This window comes from Chiloscyllium punctatum, chromosome 14 (genome assembly GCF_047496795.1).
Source record: "Chiloscyllium punctatum isolate Juve2018m chromosome 14, sChiPun1.3, whole genome shotgun sequence".
NCBI classification, from domain to species: Eukaryota; Metazoa; Chordata; class Chondrichthyes; order Orectolobiformes; family Hemiscylliidae; genus Chiloscyllium; species Chiloscyllium punctatum.
In genome coordinates this window covers 18,011,636-18,032,075 of record NC_092752.1, presented here as the reverse complement: position 1 = coordinate 18,032,075, position 20,440 = coordinate 18,011,636, and the positions used below count along the sequence as shown (strand labels likewise).

Genomic DNA, 20,440 nt, shown 5'->3' with positions numbered 1-20,440 from the left:
TTTTGTGCCAGGCAGACACTGGTGGTTTGTTAATGAATCAATTTCCCCCTCAAGAGAGTTGTATTCTTGTCAGTAGTAGCGAGTCATTCTGTGTAAGACAAGGTAATCAGCTCTCAGAAAAACCTCAGCTGATTCTTCCTAACGGTACATACAGCAGAACAGGACATTTCCAATGCTGGAGAAATCAGGGCCAATAAATGTAAACTTTTGACATGGAGTAGGTACACCAGACCCCAAAATGGTAGGTCTGATATCTTTGTCATATTGTGCAGCATACAAAGAGCCAACACAGAACTAAACCAATTTAATTATGTTTAATCAAATTTTTCAAATAACATTTCTGGAGCAGATGGGACTTGAACATGCACTTTTTGACCCACAGGTAGGGACATTACCACAGCACCACAAGACCCCTCTAAACTGGTTTAGTCTGGTGTATACATCTTTACAAACGGCCACAAGAGAGTTCCATCACACAACTCCATCCTCAATGAATGTGTTCACAATGCTCAAAATTTGATACAAGTTATATACATCTCTTATTTTCTATTTATTTATAAATGAACTGGCTTTCCATTCCTAACAGGACATTTGCTGTCTTGCTGAAAACTTTCAGAAGTTGGGGAAGGACCTTGTATCATCTTGTCCTGAGACTGAGAAATTATTCCTATTGTCCTTCAATTGAAGTGACCCCTTCATCAGACATATTGATTCTGATTCAGATCTCAACTGCTTTCAGGCACAACCTTTGTTGGAGGAACTATTGGTCCTCAACTCATAACCTAACTGTCCAAATCATCAGATCCATCTAATTCTTCCCAACTCCCTGCTTCTTCATGAACTGCTGAAAGCAAAACCAGATTTACATAGACAAACCTAAGCTCTCCACTACAAAACTTTTTTTTTATTTAAAAAATATACTTTATTCATAAAATAATTTGATGGTCTGTACAGTTGGACATGCCATACATATGTAAACATTCCATTTGTTTGCATACTGAAACAGAGTAATCATTCCTATTTACAGGAATGTACGATTACATTTTTAGCTGAGGTGTCAGCAGAGCCCAAAAGACTGCGTGGGCCCCCTGTTCTTCTTTAGGCAGGCAGACGTTACACGGTGGTCTTTCCCCACCGCGCCTTGGCGGCAGCTGCCCCAAGCTTCAACGCATCCCTCAACACGTAGTCCTGGACCTTGGAATGTGCCAGTCTGCAACACTCAGTCGGGGTCAACTCCTTCAGCTGGAAGATCAACAGGTTTCGGACCGCCCAGAGAGCGTCCTTGACCGAGTTGATGATCCTCCAGGCACAATTGATGTTCGTCTCGGTGTGCGTCTCAGGGAACAGGCTGTAGAGCACGGAGTCCCGCGTCACAGCGCTGCTCGGGACGAACCTCGACAAGCACCACTGCATTCCTCTCCAGACTTCCTCTGCATAGGCACATTCCAGAAGGAGGTGTGTGACAGTCTCGTCCCCACTGCAGCCACTTTGAGGGCAGCGTGCGGTGCGGCAGAGAGTCCGGGCGTGCATGAAGGATCTCACAGGCAGAGCCCTTCTCACCACCAGCCAAGCCATGTCTTGGTGCTTGTTGGAAAGTTCTGGCGATGAGGCATTCTGCCAAATGGCTTTGACAGTCTGCTCAGGGAACCGCTCGATAGGATCCGCCCTCTCCATTTCCCGAAGGGTCTCAAGGACACTACGTGCTGACCACTTCCTGATGGACTTGTGGTCAAAGGTGTTTTTCTTCATAAACTTCTCCACGAAGGACAGGTGATACGGAATGGTCCAACTACTCGGAGCGTTCCGCGGCAGCGAGGCCAGGCCCATCCTTCACAACACCGGGGACAGGTAGAACCTCAGTACGTAGTGACACTTGGTGTTTGCATACCGGGGATCCACGCACAGCTTGATGCAGCCACACACAAAGGTGGCCATCAGGGTGAGGGTGGCATTGAGTGTATTTTTTCCCCCGTTGCCAAGATCTTTGTACAGCGAGTCCCTTCAGACCCGGTCCATCTTTGACCTCCATATAAACTGGAAGATGGCCCGAGTGACTGCAGCGGCACAGGTTCTGGGAATAGGCCAGACCTGTGCCACGTACAATAGCAATGACAGTGCCTCACACCTGATGACCAGGTTTTTTCCCGTGATGGAGAGTGACCGTAGCTTCCATCTGCCCAGTTTCTGCCTCACTTTGCTGATACGCTCCTCCCAAGACCTGGCGCACGCCCCAGCCCCCCCAAACCAAATACCCAGCACCTTCAGGTGGCCAGTCCTGACGGTGAAGGGGATCGAGGATTGGTCGGCCCAGTTCCCGAAGAGCATGGCCTCGCTCTTGCCTCGGTTTACCCCCGAGGCCCGTTCGAACTGGTCACATATGCACATGAATCTGCGCACAGACAGCGGATCCGAGCAGAAAACGGCAACGTCATCCATGTACAGGGAGGCCTTAACCTGCAGGCCCCTATCACCAGGAATAGTCACCCCTCTCAGGCTCGCGTCCTTCCAGCTGGACTCGGCAAATGGCTCTGTGCAGCAGACAAACAAGGCAGGAGAGAGAGGGCAGCCCTGCCTGACTCCAGATCTGACTGGGAAGCTATCTGATTCCCACCCATTGATGGAGACTGCACTGACAATGTTGGTGTAGAGCAATCTGATCCAATTGCAGATTCCCTCCCCAATGCCCATTTTGGATAGAACATCTCTCATATACGTGTGTGATATCCTGTCAAAGGCTTTCTCCCGGTCCAGGCTGATCAGGCAGGTGTCCAACCCTCTGTCCTGCACGTAGGCGATTGTATCCCTAAGGAGTGTGAGACTCTCAGCGATCTTCCTGCCCAGTACAGGTTTGGTCAGGGTGAATCACCAACCCCAGAGCAGACCTGACCCGATTGGCGATTACCTTTGACAGAATTTTGTAATCCGCATTCAACAGTGAGATTGGTCTCCAATTTTTGAGTTCCTCCCTCTTCCCCTTCCGCTTGTAGATGAGGGTGATGATGCCTTTCCTCATGGATTCACTCATGGTACCTGCCCAAAGCATACTGACATACACCTCCAGCAGGTCCTGGCCGATCAAGTCCCACAGAGCAGAATAGAGCTTGACTGGTAAGCCGTCGCTTCTGGGAGTTTTATTCTTTTCGAAGGACTCGAGGGCCTTGGTCAGCTCATCCAGAGATAGCGGCTGGTCCAGTCACTCCTGTGTTCTGTCGTCTAAGACCTCCGTGATAGAGGACAGGAACGACTGGGAGGCCGCACTGTCGGTTGGCTTCGAGTCATACAGGCTGGCGTAGAAGGATTTGCTGATCCTCATGACGTCAGCCTGAGATGACGTTACCGAGCCATCTTCTTTCTTCAGGCTGCTGAGCACGGAGCTCTCTTTGTGCACCTTCTGGAAGAAGAAACGTGAGCACGTCTCGTCCTGCTCCACCGAGCGGACCCTGGACCGGAAGATTATCCTGGAGGCCTCCGAGGCAAAGAGCGAGGCTTGCTGGCCCTTCACCTCCTTGAGGTCCTCCCTGACATCGACCCCCATTGTCTGCAGCAGGAGCAGGTTCTGCATACTTTCCTGGAGCTGGGACAGTTTTCCCCGCCTCTCTCTCGCCTCCTGAACACCTTTGAGGATGAAGAACCTCTTGATGTTCCCTTTTACCGTTTCCCACCAGTCTGCTGGGGACTCAAAGAGGGGCTTCACGGTTCTCCAACCTGCGTAATCCCTCTTGAGCTCCTCAATGTTTCCCGGGGTCAACAGCTTAGTGTTCAGTTTCCACGTTCCCTTACCAGCCTGCTGCTCATCCTGTAGGTGACAGTCAGCCTGCAGGAGGCAGTGGTCAGAGAAGAACACCGGCTTGACATCGGTGGATCTGACCGAGAGCGTTCGGGACACAAACAGGTAATCTATCCTTGAGCGGATAGACCCGTCTGCCCGTGACCCGGTGTATCTACGCTGCGCTCCATCTGCAGGGGTGCTGAAGACGTCGTGCAGCTTGGCGTCTTTGACCGTTTCCATCAGGACTCTGGACGTAGCGTCCAGTTTACTGTCCCCCCCACCGGATCGTCCATCTGCATCAATGATACAGTTGAAGTCTCCGGCCAGAATGACCAGCCTGGAAGTAGCCAGCAACAGTGGAAGCTGCTGCAGGACGGTTCACTCTTACCCACTGGGGCGTACACATTAATCAGTCTCAGGGGAGCATTCCTGTACATGATGTCGGTGACGGGGAGGCACCCGCCCACCACCTCCTTAACCTCGGAGATGGTGAAGTTGCCTCCTCGCAACAGGATACCTAGGCTGGAGGCGCGGCTATCGTTGCCCCCCGACCACACTGACGGCCCATGGGCCCACAAGCTCGACCATCTCCTGTAGCTGCTGAGGTGCGGTATCCCACACTCCTGCAGAAACAGGACGTCGGCTTTAATGTTGGCCAGGAAGGCCATCGTAGAAACACATCGCGTAGCCGATTTGATGCTATGCACATTGATGCTGGCAATTTTTAACCCCATTTTAGCAGTTTACGAGGTAAACAGTGTCCATTTGCTGCTGGTCTTGTCCCTCTGGGGTAGCTGTGTGCGTCCCCGTGGTGACGGCAAACTGCTGGGCCTTCCCAGGGCTGAGGTAGCTGTCCGGCTCCACGCTGGAGTCATTTCCCCGCTCTGGTGTCATCGTGTCGGACCCAGGGTCCGCACAGTCCAGTTCTCCATCTGACAGCGGGGCTGTCACAGGACCGCTGCTCCCAGTTACCTGGAGCTGTGGGCCGGTGGGTACCTCTTGGTTCTCACCGGGTAGGGGGAGGCCTTTACCCATCCCCTCAGAGGGATCTCTCCACTACAAAACATCTTAACTAAACATGTGTGAGCACCATGTGTACTTAACAGCTCTCCCTGGACGCTACCTCAACTAGTTCGTCTACTTCAACCTTTTGGTTCAACTTCAGATTTTGTCTGCCTGTACTCCTATAATGACTCCATTCCCGTCCACATCGCTTTGCTTTTGCTGACTCTGCTAAATATGGTTTCATCAATGACAACTGTTCTGCAGGCTGTCTTCCAGCAAACAATTCAGCTGGTGTTCTATTAGTGGTGATATGAGATATGTTTTGACAAATTAACAAAAATATTCACCAGTTTGTGATCCAATGATACTCTTTCCAGTTTCAGTCAAGTATTGGTTTAGATTAGATTAGATGATTTACAGTGTGGAAACAGGCCCTTCGACCCAACAAGTCCACACTGACTCTCCGAAGAGCAACCCATCCAGACCCATTCCCCTACATTTACCCCTTCACCTAACATTATGGGCAATTTAGAATGGCCAATTCATCCTTGGACGGTGGGATGAAACTGGAGCACCCGGAGGAAACCCATGCAGACACGGGGAGAATGTGCAAACTCCACACAGGCAGTTGCCTGAGGCAGGAATTGAACCCGGGTCTCTGGCGCTGTGAGGCAGCAAATCATTTGTGTGCTCCACTGCTCCGTTTGAAGCAGGTGGATAGAGTGAACTCTTGGCATGTTTTACTCTGTCCACAACATTTGAAAACTCTGCTGAACGGAACTGTGGTCCACTATTAGCCACAAATTCCTCTGGCAACTCATAAGCAGCAACCAAACTATGGAAATGCTCTAAAGCTTCATGAATTATTCATGCCATTGGAAGCAACTCAACACATTTCAAATGGCTACACATCAAAATGAATAGCTACTGTCCTTCAAATTCTGCTGAATCAACATCCAGCCTCTTTTCTACAGCTTGACAAATACCAATTATAACTCTGACTCCCCCACATAATACTACCTTTATCAACTGACAACTCATTCTTACATGTAACCTGATATCTAAATCCAGTATCTGCATTGGTCACCCTTTTTTATTGCATTCAGTGGGTGTTGGTGCCACTGGTGTTTCCAGTATTTAATGCACATCTTAGTTGCCCCTGAGAAGATAGCGATAAGCTGCCTTCTTGAATCACTGCAGTCCATTTGTAGATCATCCACTATGCTGTTAAGGAGGAAGTTCCAAGGTCTTGATCCAGTGACACTGAAAGATGAGTGATATACTTCCAAGTCAGGATGGTGAAGAATTGCAACTGGTGGAGTTCCCGTGTATCCTGTCAGTCTAGACTGTCAGAAGTTTGGTGCTATCAAAATAGCCTTGATGAGTTGCTGCAGTACATCTTATAGATGGTACACACTACTGCTACTGTGCATCAGAGGTGGAGAAAGTGAATGGGAAGGGAATAACCCTTAAAAAGTTCCGGGGGCCAAAGAAACATCAAGTGGAAACCTACAAATCTGATGTAGACCAAAGTGAACATATGACTTTGATAGATCATAGAACTAAAGCTGTGGTAGGGATTTGTCAGATATAATTTTGAAATGGATGTAGGTTTGCTTGCTGAGCTGGAAGGTTCATTTTCAGACGTTTCGTCACCATACTAGGTAACATCTTCAGTGAGCCTCTGGACAAGTCTCTTCTCAAAACTCGCTAATAATTTTGAAAGAACAGCCTCCTGACAATATGGTGAACAAATTCTTAATGTTTGGCAAATTATCAGTTAGATTACATTGAAATACCTAATTTATAGTTGTTTTATAACTGCCATATAATCTTACACTACCTTTTGCCTTTGGTACTACTACTATGGGAGTAAACAAAGTGCTCTATTCTGAGGAAGGGTCACTCATCCTAAAATGGTAACTCTGATTTCTCTCCACAGATGCTGCCAGTCCTGCTGAGCTTCTCTAACAATTTCTGTTCCTGTTTACTCTGTTCAACTTCAACAATGTTCTTTTTCTTCAGTCTTTTCAGGTCTTGCCCTATTTTCCCCTTAAGAGCATTAAGCACTGGGCAAGATCTGCAGGCGACTAGTCTGGCATTCCTCTGAATCTTTATATTGGTCTAACATCCTTGAATCGATTTACCAGTTTCACTAAAAACCCGAAGATACTTGGCAGTCACATTGTCTTGCGTTTTGAGTTCCTCTACTATGCAAAAAATCTTGTTCCCATTTAACTTCAGTGTTTTTAACCAGTTCCTTCCAAATAAGACTCGTTTCTGATCCTTCAGTATAATGATGGGAAATCTAGCCTATTATTCCTTGTAGGTGACTTGAACTCTTAGCCTTCTCAGGATGGGGATTTCTCAATTCTATGCGTGATTTCTCCAACTGATGCTGCCTCAATTGCTGAAGATTTAGTGATTCAGGAATCACACTGACTGATGCCTACCTCTCAACCTCCATGTTCGTTGAGGCTCCACCAAACATGTGACTGTGACACCCTGTGAATTTGCATCGAACATTCTTCTTGTTTCTTATTGAATGACTCTCAACTGACCTCTCAATGACCTGCTGGTTTTTGACAACTACTTGCAATTGTAGCACTCTGCGTTCACTAGTGGACAACGTTGTGCCCAGTGTTGGCCGAAGCAGCCTAGAGGATTTTGTAAGCACCTTTGTTGCAGCCTTCGGCTCACTTAGCTGCAACCTATTTAATTCAGCCATTGACCAGGAGTTGACAACTCTGAATTCTCGCGAGTAACATCCCACCATATTCATGAACATTGTAATAAAACAAAGAGCTGAAGATGTCAAACAAAAACAGAAAATGCTGGAAAAACTCAGCAGGCCTGGCAGAATCTGTAGAGAAAAAGCACACACATTGTGTTTGGTGACTTAGGTCAAAGGTCAACTTTGGTAATGGAAGCAACTTGCCTCAAACACCCTTTTTTTTACACTACATACAGACTTGTCCCGTAATGTTCTTTCTTGAAATTCTCCAAAGTTGCCATGGTAATCTCTCCATATCCCCTCAGTGTAACTGATCCCTTATTTCAATGGTTTAGGACTGCCATGCTGCTCACACCTTACACAACCTGTCTCATAGTGGCGTGTCTTCTAGTTTATTGGGGCAAGCAAGTTCTTGAGTGTTTCATATACTCCGGCCTACCTCAGTCAGAAATATCACCCTTTTCGTTTACCACACTTCCAGTTCAATAGAGGATTATCAGAATACTATTAGCAGTGAAAAACATTAGGTCATCCACGCACCCACCGAAAGACTCTCCATCGTGATTGTATTCTCCTGTAATATCTTTTGATGCTGCCATCTATGAAGGTCAGTTTACCAATGTACAAACAGTATTCCCCCAAAATCCAGGTTTTTAAACTGCTTCTCAGCAAAGAAGGCCTTGTTGGAAGCGTATCCAATCCCAATTTGTTTGACTAAGAACATAACTATCCCAAGTCCCTTTGTCAAGTGTGATATGTTTGTGGGACAGACTAAAACAGAGTGCAGCACAAATGGAACATAGATACTGAACTGAATTGGTTTATGCTGAAGTATACATTAAGACAAACGGCCACAAAAGGATGTTATTACAGCAGGCAGGAAGCATAGGGTCTGAAATCGATTGTCTATCAGTTTACTAATGACAGCAAAGAGGTGTCCAATAACATGTCTGAGGCAGGCATTATCCTTTTGCATAGATAAATAAGGAGGTCCACGCTTGCTTAGAATCGCTCTCTAAGGTTGTGTTGTCTCTGGACAAATCATCTCCAGCCACACTTACAGACCAACAAAGAAGCTAAGTAACTAGCCGGAGGGTAAACCCATCTGCTCATATTGTCCCCACTCTTGTTCAAGAGTAAGACAGTCCTCTTTCATGTAAATGGAATAGGAGTACTTTAGAGTATTGATATGCAGAGGGATCCAGGTGTGCAGATCCACAAATCACTGAAGGTGGCAGTGCAGGGAGATAAGGTGGTAAAAATGGCCAATGGTATGCTTGCCTTCATTGGAAGGGACATTGAGTATAAGGATAGTCAAGATATGCTGCAGCTTTATAAAACTTTAGTTAGGCCACACTTGGAATATTACGAATAATTCTGGTCACCATATTACCAACAGGATGTGGATGCTTTGGAGAGGGTACAGAAAAGGTTTACCAGGATGTTGCCTGGTATGGGGGAATTTAGCTATGAAGAAAAGTTGGATAGACTGGGTTTATTTTCATTAGAACACAGGAGGTTGAGTGTGACCTAATAGAAGTTTATAAGATTGTGAATGGCATCGACAGAGTGGGATGTATGAGGGTTTTTCCCAGGGTGGATGGGTCAATTACTAGGGACACAGGCTCAAGGTGCGAGGGGGCAAGTTTAAAAGAGACGTGTGAGGCAAGTCTTTCACACACAAAGGGTGGTGAGAGCCTAGAACATGCTGCCAGAGGAGGTGGTGGAACAGACACAACAGCAGCATTCAAGAAGCACCTGGACAAATCCACGAATATGAAGGGAATAGAGGGAAATAGATCCTGTAAGTGAAGACAATTTAAGTATGGAAGGGCAAAATGTATTGCTGCAGGCTTGGAGGGCCAAAGGGCCTGTTACGATGCTGTATTGTTCTTTGTTCTTCTTTGTATTCAAACAAATGGGTATGTCAGCACAGAGGTTCACTGAAACAAAAGCTTCAAGTGAACTCAAGGCTGAATAGAATATATTCCCAATTGGTAATATGTAAGTGTTGGATGCAAAGTGGGCATTAATATTGGAAGGATGTGTGATTACTTTTTTTACATTGGGTCTCTATAACATTTCATTCTATTAAATCTAAAGCCAGAAATTGAAGGAAATTAAATGGGTAAAAGAAGAACCCACATGCTTTTTGGTAGATGTCAAATGAAGGTGAAATAAGGCCAGGCCGAGAGCAGCATATAAAGCATTTTCCTGTACTCCAACGGATTTATCATTGGTAGTATTAACAGTGCATTGCTAAATCTAAAGCCCCGAACTAGGGTGCTTTGAACTGTTGATGAAAAATGTTAAAGTCTACTGAGGATGTCCCATAAATGCAGGAACATTTTCAGTAGCATTCTTTTCTTTTTGTATCTCCATTTCCCTGAGATTTCTTGGTGCGATCTGCGATCCAGTACGCAACACCTCCTACCCCACCTCCTAGAGGAAGAAGTAGTGATCAAATGATAGAATTTGACCCAGGTCATGTTGCAGCCAAGATGTCTGCACCCAACTGCCAATCCAAACCTGCTGTTGACAAGTTCTTGGTGTGGCTGGAGCAAAAAATGTCCTGGGGCTGGTCCCAATTCAGTGTCAATATCCCAGTCCAACTGACTGACCAGGGAGCAGGAGAGTCATACAGCTGTTTAAAGGGCTCCAGACTCTATCTGATGGACTTCGTACTGACAGCCTTGAGTATTATTGAATGCCTGGTTGGTTTTCCTGAGCAAGGAGTCGACGTTGACCGAATGTTGCAGACCGGCACATTCCAAGGTCCAGGACTACATGCTGAGGGAGACACTAAAGATTTGGGCCACTGTCGTCAAGATGCAGTGGGGAAAGACCACCATCTAAGTATTTCTGCTGATCTTAAAGAGGACATGTTCAGGGTGTAGGTTTGCTCACTGAGCTGTAGGTTTGATATCCAGCTGTTTCATTACCTGGCTAGGTAACATCATCAGTGGCGACCTCCAAGTGAAGAGAAGCTGTTGTCTCCTGCTTTCTATTTATATGTTTGTCCTGGATGGGGTTCCTGGGGTTTGTGGTGATGTCATTTCCTGTTCATTTTCTGAGGGGTTGATAGATGGTATCTAGATCTATGTATTTGTTTATGGCGTTGTGGTTGGAGTGCCAGGCCTTTAGGAATTCTCTGGCATGTCTTTGCTTAGCCTGTCCCAGGATAGATGTGTTGTCCCAGTTGAAATGGTGGTTTTTTTCATCCGTGTGTAGGGCTAAGCAAAGACATTCCAGAGAATTCCTAAACCATATAAATAGAAAGCAGGAGACAACAGCTTCGTTTCACTTGGAGGTCGCCACTGATGATGTTACCTAGCCAGGTAATGAAACATCTGGATATCAACCCTACAGCTCAGTGAGCAAACCTACACCCTAAACCTCAACCTGAGCTACAAACCTTCACAAACCTTGCAGGACATGTTCAGTTATCGAACCCTCCCAATGCTCAAATTTGCACCAATACAATCTTGTCTTCTTCATTGTTTGATGGACAGAGTCAATTTTTTTTTGTTTCCTTGATATATTACTGTACTTCACTTTGTGACAATGTATATATAAAGATTTTTTTATGAACAAAGTATAGTTTTGAAAGTTAAAAAAAAACTGATGCCCTGGTTGGGAATGAGTGCTTGTGAGCCGCAATACATAAAATGTGAAGGCTTCACCAAAACAGGAAAATCTTGGATTCCCTACAATGTGGAAAGAGGCCATTCAGCCCATCAAGCTTTCACAACATTCCTCCCCCCCCAACCCAGCTCTCTCTCTCCATAAACCCACATTCTCCCATGACTAATCCACATAACCTGTCAATCCTCGGACACTATGGTACAACTTACTATGGCCGATCCACCTAACCCGTGCATCTTTGGATGTGGGAGCAAACCACTCAGATACGGGGAGAATGTGCAAACTCCACACTGACAGTTGCCTGAGGCTAGATTCAAATTTGGGTTCCTGGCACCGTGAGGCAGACATGCCAACCACTGTGCCACCTCATGGAAAAGGTTCTGGCATGATAGGAAATGTAAGTTGCAACGGACAACTGAAATTACTACATGAATATAGGAAGAGCTATAATGCTACAATAAACTGCAACCACATCTACTTGTATTTTGGTGGTTCATTCAAGAATGTAAGGATACAATTTATAAGTTAATGTGCTTAGTGTAGAGTCTTGTTGGATGGGAGGGCAGTCTGGATAATTGAGGGTAAGGGGTCACCTTATTTGTGGCCTTCAAATTTTAAGGATATTGTCATTAAGAACTGAGAAATTAGGAAAGCTATAAATCAGGGATCATAAATTTCAATGTTGAACTGCCCATCTGTCTCCGCCATTAAGTGTGGCTTCACACCAGGAGTATTCTCTCTCAAACTTATCCCATAATTGAATGAGTAATGAAGTCATTAATCCAGCTCAGGCAATGCATTTTTCCTGCACGACACCATATTGTGCATCTGTTTGCTCTTCATCAACCGCCTAATCTTCCTTATTTGTGGCTAGCCTCAGCTGTGCTGACTCACCAAAGGGAAATAGCTCTCTTCTGTAGTGTGTGACTGACTGACACAAACAAACTGATACATTTGGGCCAGACTCCAACCTGACTGCGGACTGAACCCATGGAAACGCAGTCTCAGGATCTGACAAGCCTGGATCTGTAACAAAGAATAAAGTGTGACCCACAGGACATGGTGTACCTCTGCAATGAGGGCTTTCAGTGGAAACATGACCAATATTGATTGAAGTGTCTGTACACCAGATACATTCGTTGCATCCTCCCATCCCTGCCATTAATGCCAGACTGTATTTTGCAAATTGAGTCTCCCAATGGAAGACTTCTTTTCCTTTTATCTGCTTTGCGGGTGTCCCTAGCTGGGCCAGTACTTGTTGCCCATCCCTAATTGCTTGAATGGCTTGATAAGCCATTTCAGAGGGCAGTGAAGAGTTAATCACATTATTGTCAGTCTGAAGTCATGTTTAGGCCAAACCTGTTAAAGATGGCAGGTTTTCTTCAGAAAAGGGCATTATTGAACCAGATGGGACCTTTTTTTAAGACAACTCATTTCTAGATTTATTACTTTAGTTTAAATTCCACCAGCTGCCCCCATGCTGGGATTTGAACCCCAGCTCCCCAAGGCGTTAGTCTGGGCCTCTGGAATACTAATCCAGTGACATTACCGCCATGCCCATTATTCTGGACTTCCCGGTCATCGGGAATATCCTTCCAGCATTTTCCTTGTCTAGTCTGGTCAACTTTTATTGGTTTCTGTGAGACACCCCCTTCATTCTTTTATACCTGACCAATTACAGTCTTAACCTAAATTTGATTAAATTCTTGGGATTTGACTTAGTCTAGCACTTATTCCTCTTTTTTGTTCGCATCACTCTGGTCCTTCACTAACTGTGCAGCAATCCATGTAATGTCATAGTGATCTCAATCTACTGTAACACCAGAGAAGAATGAGAGGTGATCTCATTGAAACATATAGAATTATTAAGGGACTTGACGGGGTAATAGCTGAGGGATGTTTCCTCTCATGGGAGAGTCTAAGACCAGAGAGCATAGCCTCAGAATAAAAGGGCACCATTTTAAAACGGAGATGAGGAGGAATGTCTTCTCCCAAAGGGTTGAGAGTCTTTGGAAGCCCTCACCACAGAGAGCTGTTTGGGCAGAGCTCCTGTATATTTAAGGCTGAGATAGATTCTTGACCAACTGGGGAATTGAGGGGTAATGTGAAAGCGCAGGTAAATGGAGGTAAGGCATGTGGGATCAGCCATGATCCTATTGAATGGTGGAGTGGGCTCAAAGGGCTGAATATCCTTCTCCTGTTCCTATTTCTTATGGTCTAACATCTCACAAATACAGGTGGGAGAGACAGGTTGGATAAAACAATGTTCAGGATTAGTGGTACTGGAAGAGCACAGCAGTTCAGGCAGCATCTGAGGAGCAGTAAAATCGATGTTTCGGGCAATATTTCTGATGAAAGGCTTTTGCCCGAAACGTCGATTTTACTGCTCCTCGGATGCTGCCTGAACTGCTGTGCTCTTCCAGCACCACTAACCCAGAATCTGGTTTCCAGCATCTGCAGTCATTGTTTTTACCTGGATAAAACAATGGGCAGGTCAGTTATCCCACCAACACTCCTTCTCTGACGTACCAGGCACGGAAGAAACAACAAATATGTTGATGGACAGAGTGAAAGAACCTGGAAAGGCTGTAACAATCTGAGAACTAATGAAATCTGTTATTATGATCCAAAATAAAACTGTACATAACATTCCCTGCCCAAGGTAGATATGTGACCCATAGCAAACTACAAATTCTTGCCTAACAAATGCTTCTAAGTTGAAGGTGGCAGGTGAACAGTGTAATGCTGGCAACAGAGAACCAGGGTAATGAATGCAGTTATAGACATGCCTACAATCGCATGGGAATAATGTAAAGAGTAAGCACATGTAGCATATTGTGACAGTTTGTTGTCTGTTTACCTTGCAGTATTGTCTTGAAGTCTTGCTTTACACATCTCCTTTATTTCAGTGCCTTTTCCATGTTCAATGGATAAAAGCAAGTCATGTGCCAATCTCAAGGAAGGGAAAGTATTGAGGGTGAGGTGGAAGACAGTTCAACAAGTTTTTGTTTTAACCACAGGTCTGTGATGAGCAATTCGGAAGGAAAACTAGTAAAACCCACAAATGACACAGACAGGTCCAGTTCATTTCCAAATATAACTTTCACTTTGCTGTTTTCTTCCCCCCCTGAGTACTTAGGTATGGGTAAGTTTTCCAAACCTCCACCAAAGGACAGCAAGTAAGTTTTAGGCGATGAAAATAACGAGCCCACTAAGCCAAAGGGCAACGTATCCATTTTTTCCGTCTGGGATCCTTGTAGGAAGGCAGAGATCTCGCATTTAAATTAAATGAGCCTAATGAGATTCAGATTCCTTCCTTACTTAACACCCCATTCCCCAAAAATGTGAAGAATATCAATTGTCAGAATTACATTATGATGAAAGCTACCCAACGTTACAATCTAGAATTAGGATATTCTGCCCATCAGCTAACAGCTATCTTGTCTTAAAGCAGCTGATGCTCATTAAAGGCGGAATGGTATGTGCTTACGCTGGAACTGGGTTCAAACAAAACCATTGTTTTTCAATTCAAATGTGTTTTTACTGAACTAATTCCAATGGAAATCAATGACGTTTTCCAAGAAACATTGACTCTCGGCATGTACTTGTGAAGACACTGCCTTTCAACAGCCGTGTCATTTTACAGGAACGGAGATCAATGAGAATTTTTATGAATTATTAATATGACCTTGAGCTACCTGTAGCTCACCACTTTTAACTGTCTCGTCCATTGCCACTATGACCTGGAGCTGGCCTCACACACCATTCTAACAGAGCTCAACTCAACCTCAAGGACAATATCTCGTCTTTCATAGAGACACCCTGTAGCCATCTGGTGTGAACACTGATTTCAGTAACTTGAGACGCTAGTTGCATCCGCACTTTACAACTCATTTTATTTCCACAGCTAACCCCCAGCTTTTACATTTTTCTCATTTTTGCACATTTCCAAATGTCCCCCCTCCCCCAAACATACATAGCCTTGGTTTAATATCTTAATATGTCTATTCATTACTTACTGAAATGACTTTTATATCAATGACCTAACTGTGCTGTGTGTCTGTCTGAAATTGCCCTTTTCCTGATTGCAATGGGGCAGCATGCTGGCTCAGTGGTTAGCACTGCTACCTCACAGCGCCAGGGAACCAGGTTCAATTCCAGCTTTGGGTGACTGTCTGTGTAGGTTTTGCACATTCTCCCTGTGTTTGCATGGGTTTCCACTGGGTGCTCTGGTTTCTTCCCACCATCCAAAATATACAGTATATGTGAGATGAATTTGCCATGCTACAAATTTCCATAGTGTTCAGGGATGTGTAGGTTAGGTGCATTAGTCAGGGGTAAATATAGGATAATAGGGTAGGGGAATGGGTCTGAGTGGGTTATCCTTCGGAGGGTCAGGGTGGACTTGGGCTGAACGGCCTGTTTCAATACTATAGGGATTCTATGATTAGTATACCTATCCGCCCCTTATTTTCCACCTACATTCTTTGGTCTGTATCTGAAATGATGATCTGCTTGCTCTCTTCATATATGCTGGAAGGCATGTCATCTGCTTGTGATGTAGATTTCCAGCATCTGCTGTAAGAATCAATTATGTCTAACTCATCTAATTCTAATGGATTTCCACGTTCTTCTGAATAACACTAATTTGCCAAAAAAAAGACAGCTCCACTTAAATTAAGCATCACAGTTAAGCTGAACACTCAAAGGACAGGTCCAAACTTTTTTGTGGTGTACAGTTTCAACTGCAAGTTACATACAACGGCCCCAATGACCCTGTCTGTTTCTTGCTTGTTTTACTGAACTATGTGTCCTCTTCAGTGAAAAATTATGCAAGTTTGGGTGCTTTGGGACTTTTTAGAGAAAAAAATAATTAAACTGTGGAATGTTTTTGAAATAGCACTAGTCACTGCTTCAATATTGCCTCGCTGCGTGCTAAAGGTCATCCAAATAACTTTATATCAAGACTGAGTTATCATTACAAACCAGCTTTCCCGTGCCTTTCTTCAGTCATTCTAGTGGATTGGATTTTGATCAATCTCTCACCGCAAATGTTTCACAATCAGCACTTGTAATAACCCTCCAACTCGAGGCAGCTAGGTGTGCATGACAAACTGTATCTCCCTTTACATTCCCACGCAAATCTTAGCAGACTGCATGGCAATTGATGTAAGTGGCAATCAGTCATGTTGGCTGCCAGGATCTCGAAACGTTTTGAGATTCCTGGCACCAACACTGTGTCTAGGAAGCGGTGCTCAATCAGTTGTTACCATTCTATGGTCAGAAATGGGGCCACAGCTCCAATTTGGTCAACTGAATGCGTTTTGTGGTATACTGTTGCTGTAAATCTTCCTACGAACTATCTATTGTATTCTCGACCTGAACACCCTTTAAGTGTTTGTGATAACACAGAACATGTCTAAACCAACATCTGCTTTTTGCATTCTATTCTCTTTACACCAGATATTCTGAATAATAGAAATTCCTTACAATCTGAGACTGAACAAAGAGCAAACAATGGCATTCCTAAAATCCAAGCAGCAGTAATTGAAGCCTTCGCACATACGGAAAACATCAGGGATTTTATGACAGGCTCAAAAAACAGTTTCACATGCACCACACACTACAATAACATGAGAGAAGAATCACTTACACTATCAAAATTCAATTAGCAATTACTTTTTGTTGGCAGCTACATTTGCCACCAAGTTATATGCAATATCTGTTTTACAAAGTATCCCTGTAAAACCATCAACAATAATTAGTATGCGACTCATGCACATCCAGTGTCTGCGAGGTCAATGAGGAGCTAGAGATAGGTTCAGATATAGACACAGCTGGGAGCGATTAGTGATAAGGGTTTCTACTTTTTATGAGTCCTCTTCATAACACTGTAAAAATGTAAGTAGCAGTGATATAGTCCAGTATCCTAGTGGTGAGGTAAGTATGGATCAAAGCAGCTGGACAGTGACCATTTCGAAACAGCTCAGTTTCTGAGGTGTCCCTGTGTCACTGTAACCTTGTTTCCCAGGTTGTGCAGTTTGCAGGTCCCTGTGCAAACAGCAGGGGGCAGGCCTTCAATCGAGCCGCTCAGAACACACACAAGTGACTGGCCTCACATGAGCAATTGAGCACGCATGAAGACTCTATTCTAGGGTTTCCAATCCTGAGCGATCGATGCTTTCAAACCGGACTTTAAAGGTTTTGGTTTAAGTTTACCCTCAATAGCCATGGATTGTCTGTCCCCATTTTAAATGTAAAATGTGGTTAAACACAAAAAATGACAGAATGTTGAATGCCAGGAGTTGGTGTAGCATTGAAACAAAAACTAAGTTGTTATATTACAACCAAAATAAACATTATAAATACTGAAAATGCCAGAGATGCCCAAGGAGAGAGAAACAGAGTGAACATTTCAGGTTCATAGCCTTTCATCGGAGCTGCAAGGACTCAGAATGTCATTCTAACATCACATTCCTAAGCAGGCTTTAATGGGGGAGGGTGAAAAAAAGACACAGAATATGCAAAGTATGATAGCTTTAGCTAGACAGGCTGCTGGATGGCAAGATGCTGATGGCCCTTGGAACTACTGGCAGCATTCAGCCCTAGACATCATCCACCCGTTACCTTTAATTATCCCTCAGGCCTCTTAAACCTGCCTCACCCCACCTTACTGAGATCGCCAAGCTCAGGACTTACCTGGACTGCTCAGGGTAGTGGCACCGCACAGTATCATAGTTCCCAGCAGGGGCTGGTAGGACTGCGAAGCAGTCAACGTTTGGTGGGACCTCTGCCCAGTTTGGAGTGGATTGTCAACGAATCACTAAATGCTGGCATCCAAATTCAGTGGAAGGTGAACAGAAGGTTGACTTTTCTTTCAAAGGGAATGGAATATAGAAGAAAGGAGGTTATTCCAGAACTAAACAAGGTACTAGTCAGACTACAGTGGCAGTACTGTGAATACCTTTAGGCCCCTTATCTAAGGAAAGATAGACTGGCATTGGAGGCAGAGCACAGAAAGGTCACTAGGCTGGCACCAGATATGAAGGGACTGTCTTATGAGGAAAGATTGAATAGATTAACCCTGTTCTCGGTGGAATTTGGAAGAATGAGAGGTGACCTTATTGAAACCTATAAGGAGTTTGTGGAGTTTTTGGGGTAGATTTCCCCTTGTGGGAGAGTCTAGCACCAAAGGGCATTATCTTAGAATGAGCAGTTGCACATTTAAGACAGAGATGAGTAGGAATTTCCTCTCTCAGACGGTGGTGAATCTGTGGAATTCTTTACTGCAGAGGGTTGTCGAGGCTGGGTCATTAAATATATTCAAGGCTGAAACAGACAGATTTTTTATCTGTAAGGGAATCAAGGGTTAAGGGGAGATAACATGAAAGTTGAGTTGAAGATGATCAGATCAGCCATGATCACATTAAACACCAGAGAAAACTTGAAATGGCCTATTGCTGCTTACAGCTTATGGAATATGCCTCAGCTGATAGCAATAAATACTGCTCCTAACTGTAGATTGCTGGGTTTGGGGAGGTGGGGGAGTGTACATGGGCCAGGGTAGGGAGGGGTGTGGACATCGCAGCATCCTGTTAAATCCAGCCTGAGGGTTCAGATTTCCAGAACTTTCAATATTTCATTTTTCTATTTGCACTTCTTCATTTCTATTTATATCTAGCCTTACTCTTAGAGCTGCCATTATTTTTAAGAGTAATATAATTAGACTGTGGTATTTGCATTACTTTTCATTCTTGATAGTGGTTCTTCTGGTTTCCCTGATTCAGCAGTGCTTTTTAGGATCTCTGACTGACAACTGTTAACAAAGCTCGTTGAACTAAAGGTTAAAAATTCCTCCTTGATTTTGGCGTAATGCCCCTCATTGTGATTACCCTGATGCTCTATGCAATGCGCCTCACTATAGCACTTCAGAACTTTGCAAAGATTACAGTCACGGGTAAACTTGTGTTGAAATAAAATCATTAACTTGTTTTCCTCCCAAAATGAATGAGAAGTCTTGTAAATGTGAAAAGAGTCATCAGTCAAATGATCTCAAATATGTAGTGGCACAGCAAATTATAATGAAATCACTGATGCAGCTAATACCAACCTATATGTCAGAATATGGAAAAACCATTTAGAGAAAACCTCAAGGAGTACTGCAAAAATTCCAGGGAAATGTTCAAAGTAACCACTCCCCACACAGAAATTCCCTTGCTCCCATTGCAAATAGATGCATAAACACAAGAGACCACATCATACTGGCCTGTGCAAGGTGTCATTAAACTAAGTTCCTTTTACTTACACACACAAATCATGCACAGACCCACTCGAAACCAAAGAAATCTAGTCAAACGATGAAATCAAAACAGTAGATGCTCAGTCAGGCAGGCAGCGGTTTTGAAGATGGAGACAGTCAAGATTCGGGTCATGTACCCCTGGAGAAAGTTGGAGATGAATACCTTTAAAACAGAGACACACACTGTGTTCTTCCCAGTCAATACTGCTTTTGCATGAATTACAAATTCTTAGGAGCACAAAATTGTTAAGGCACAGAAAATGACCATTTGACTCACCTTATCTGCATCAGCTCTCCAAAGTGTCACAAAGCTAGTCCCTTTTTTACTAAAAGCTGTTCCTTGGCTCAAGGATACTCTGTTCTTGATTTTTTTCAGAGGGTTAATAAACCAGGCCGGGCTCTGGACAGACTGGTTTGGTACAAAGATTAAAGGGTATTGAGAGGCCTTTTGTTTATATGTAAACAGATGAGACTCCAGGCCAGAGTGGTCATGTTTTACAAGTGACCTGTATAAAGAAAGGGGAGTAGTCAGCTCTCGAGCTGAACTGAGCTGAGCAGTTTAGTTCAGTCCAGAACTGGTTGGGAGTTCAACAGTGAGCTGTGTGGAAACTCTCTCTTCTGCCCTTCTAACTTCAACCTGTAAGCATCTGACCTTTTTTTATACGTTGTTTTAAAAGGGGTTTGCTTATTGGGACAGTTGTGTATATTTGGAACAGCATACTTAAGTCTAGTTTGGATAGACTGAGTTCTGTAGAGGTTTTTTATTCTGTTCTTCGTGCTTCATTGTGTAATTTTGTGAATAATTTTTTTTTGTCAGTTTTAAATCTGTTAGTCGACCTTGCTAGCTTAATCCAGGTAATTTTCACTGTACACTTACCGAAACAAATTACAAAGTTATGGTCTGGGCTGCCTGCTTTAGAATGTTTTGAGTGGTCTGGCCTAGTCCATAACAAAAGGAGCGCCATGATTTTGTGCCATTGTCCTGAAC

General features: G+C 44.3%; 1 protein-coding gene across 2 annotated transcripts in view; it reads right to left on the bottom strand.

Moving 5' to 3' along the window:
* adamtsl7 (ADAMTS-like 7) overlaps window positions 1-20,440 on the bottom strand; it is a 454,799-nt gene that overhangs the window by 236,075 nt on the left and 198,284 nt on the right. The window lies entirely within an intron of this gene.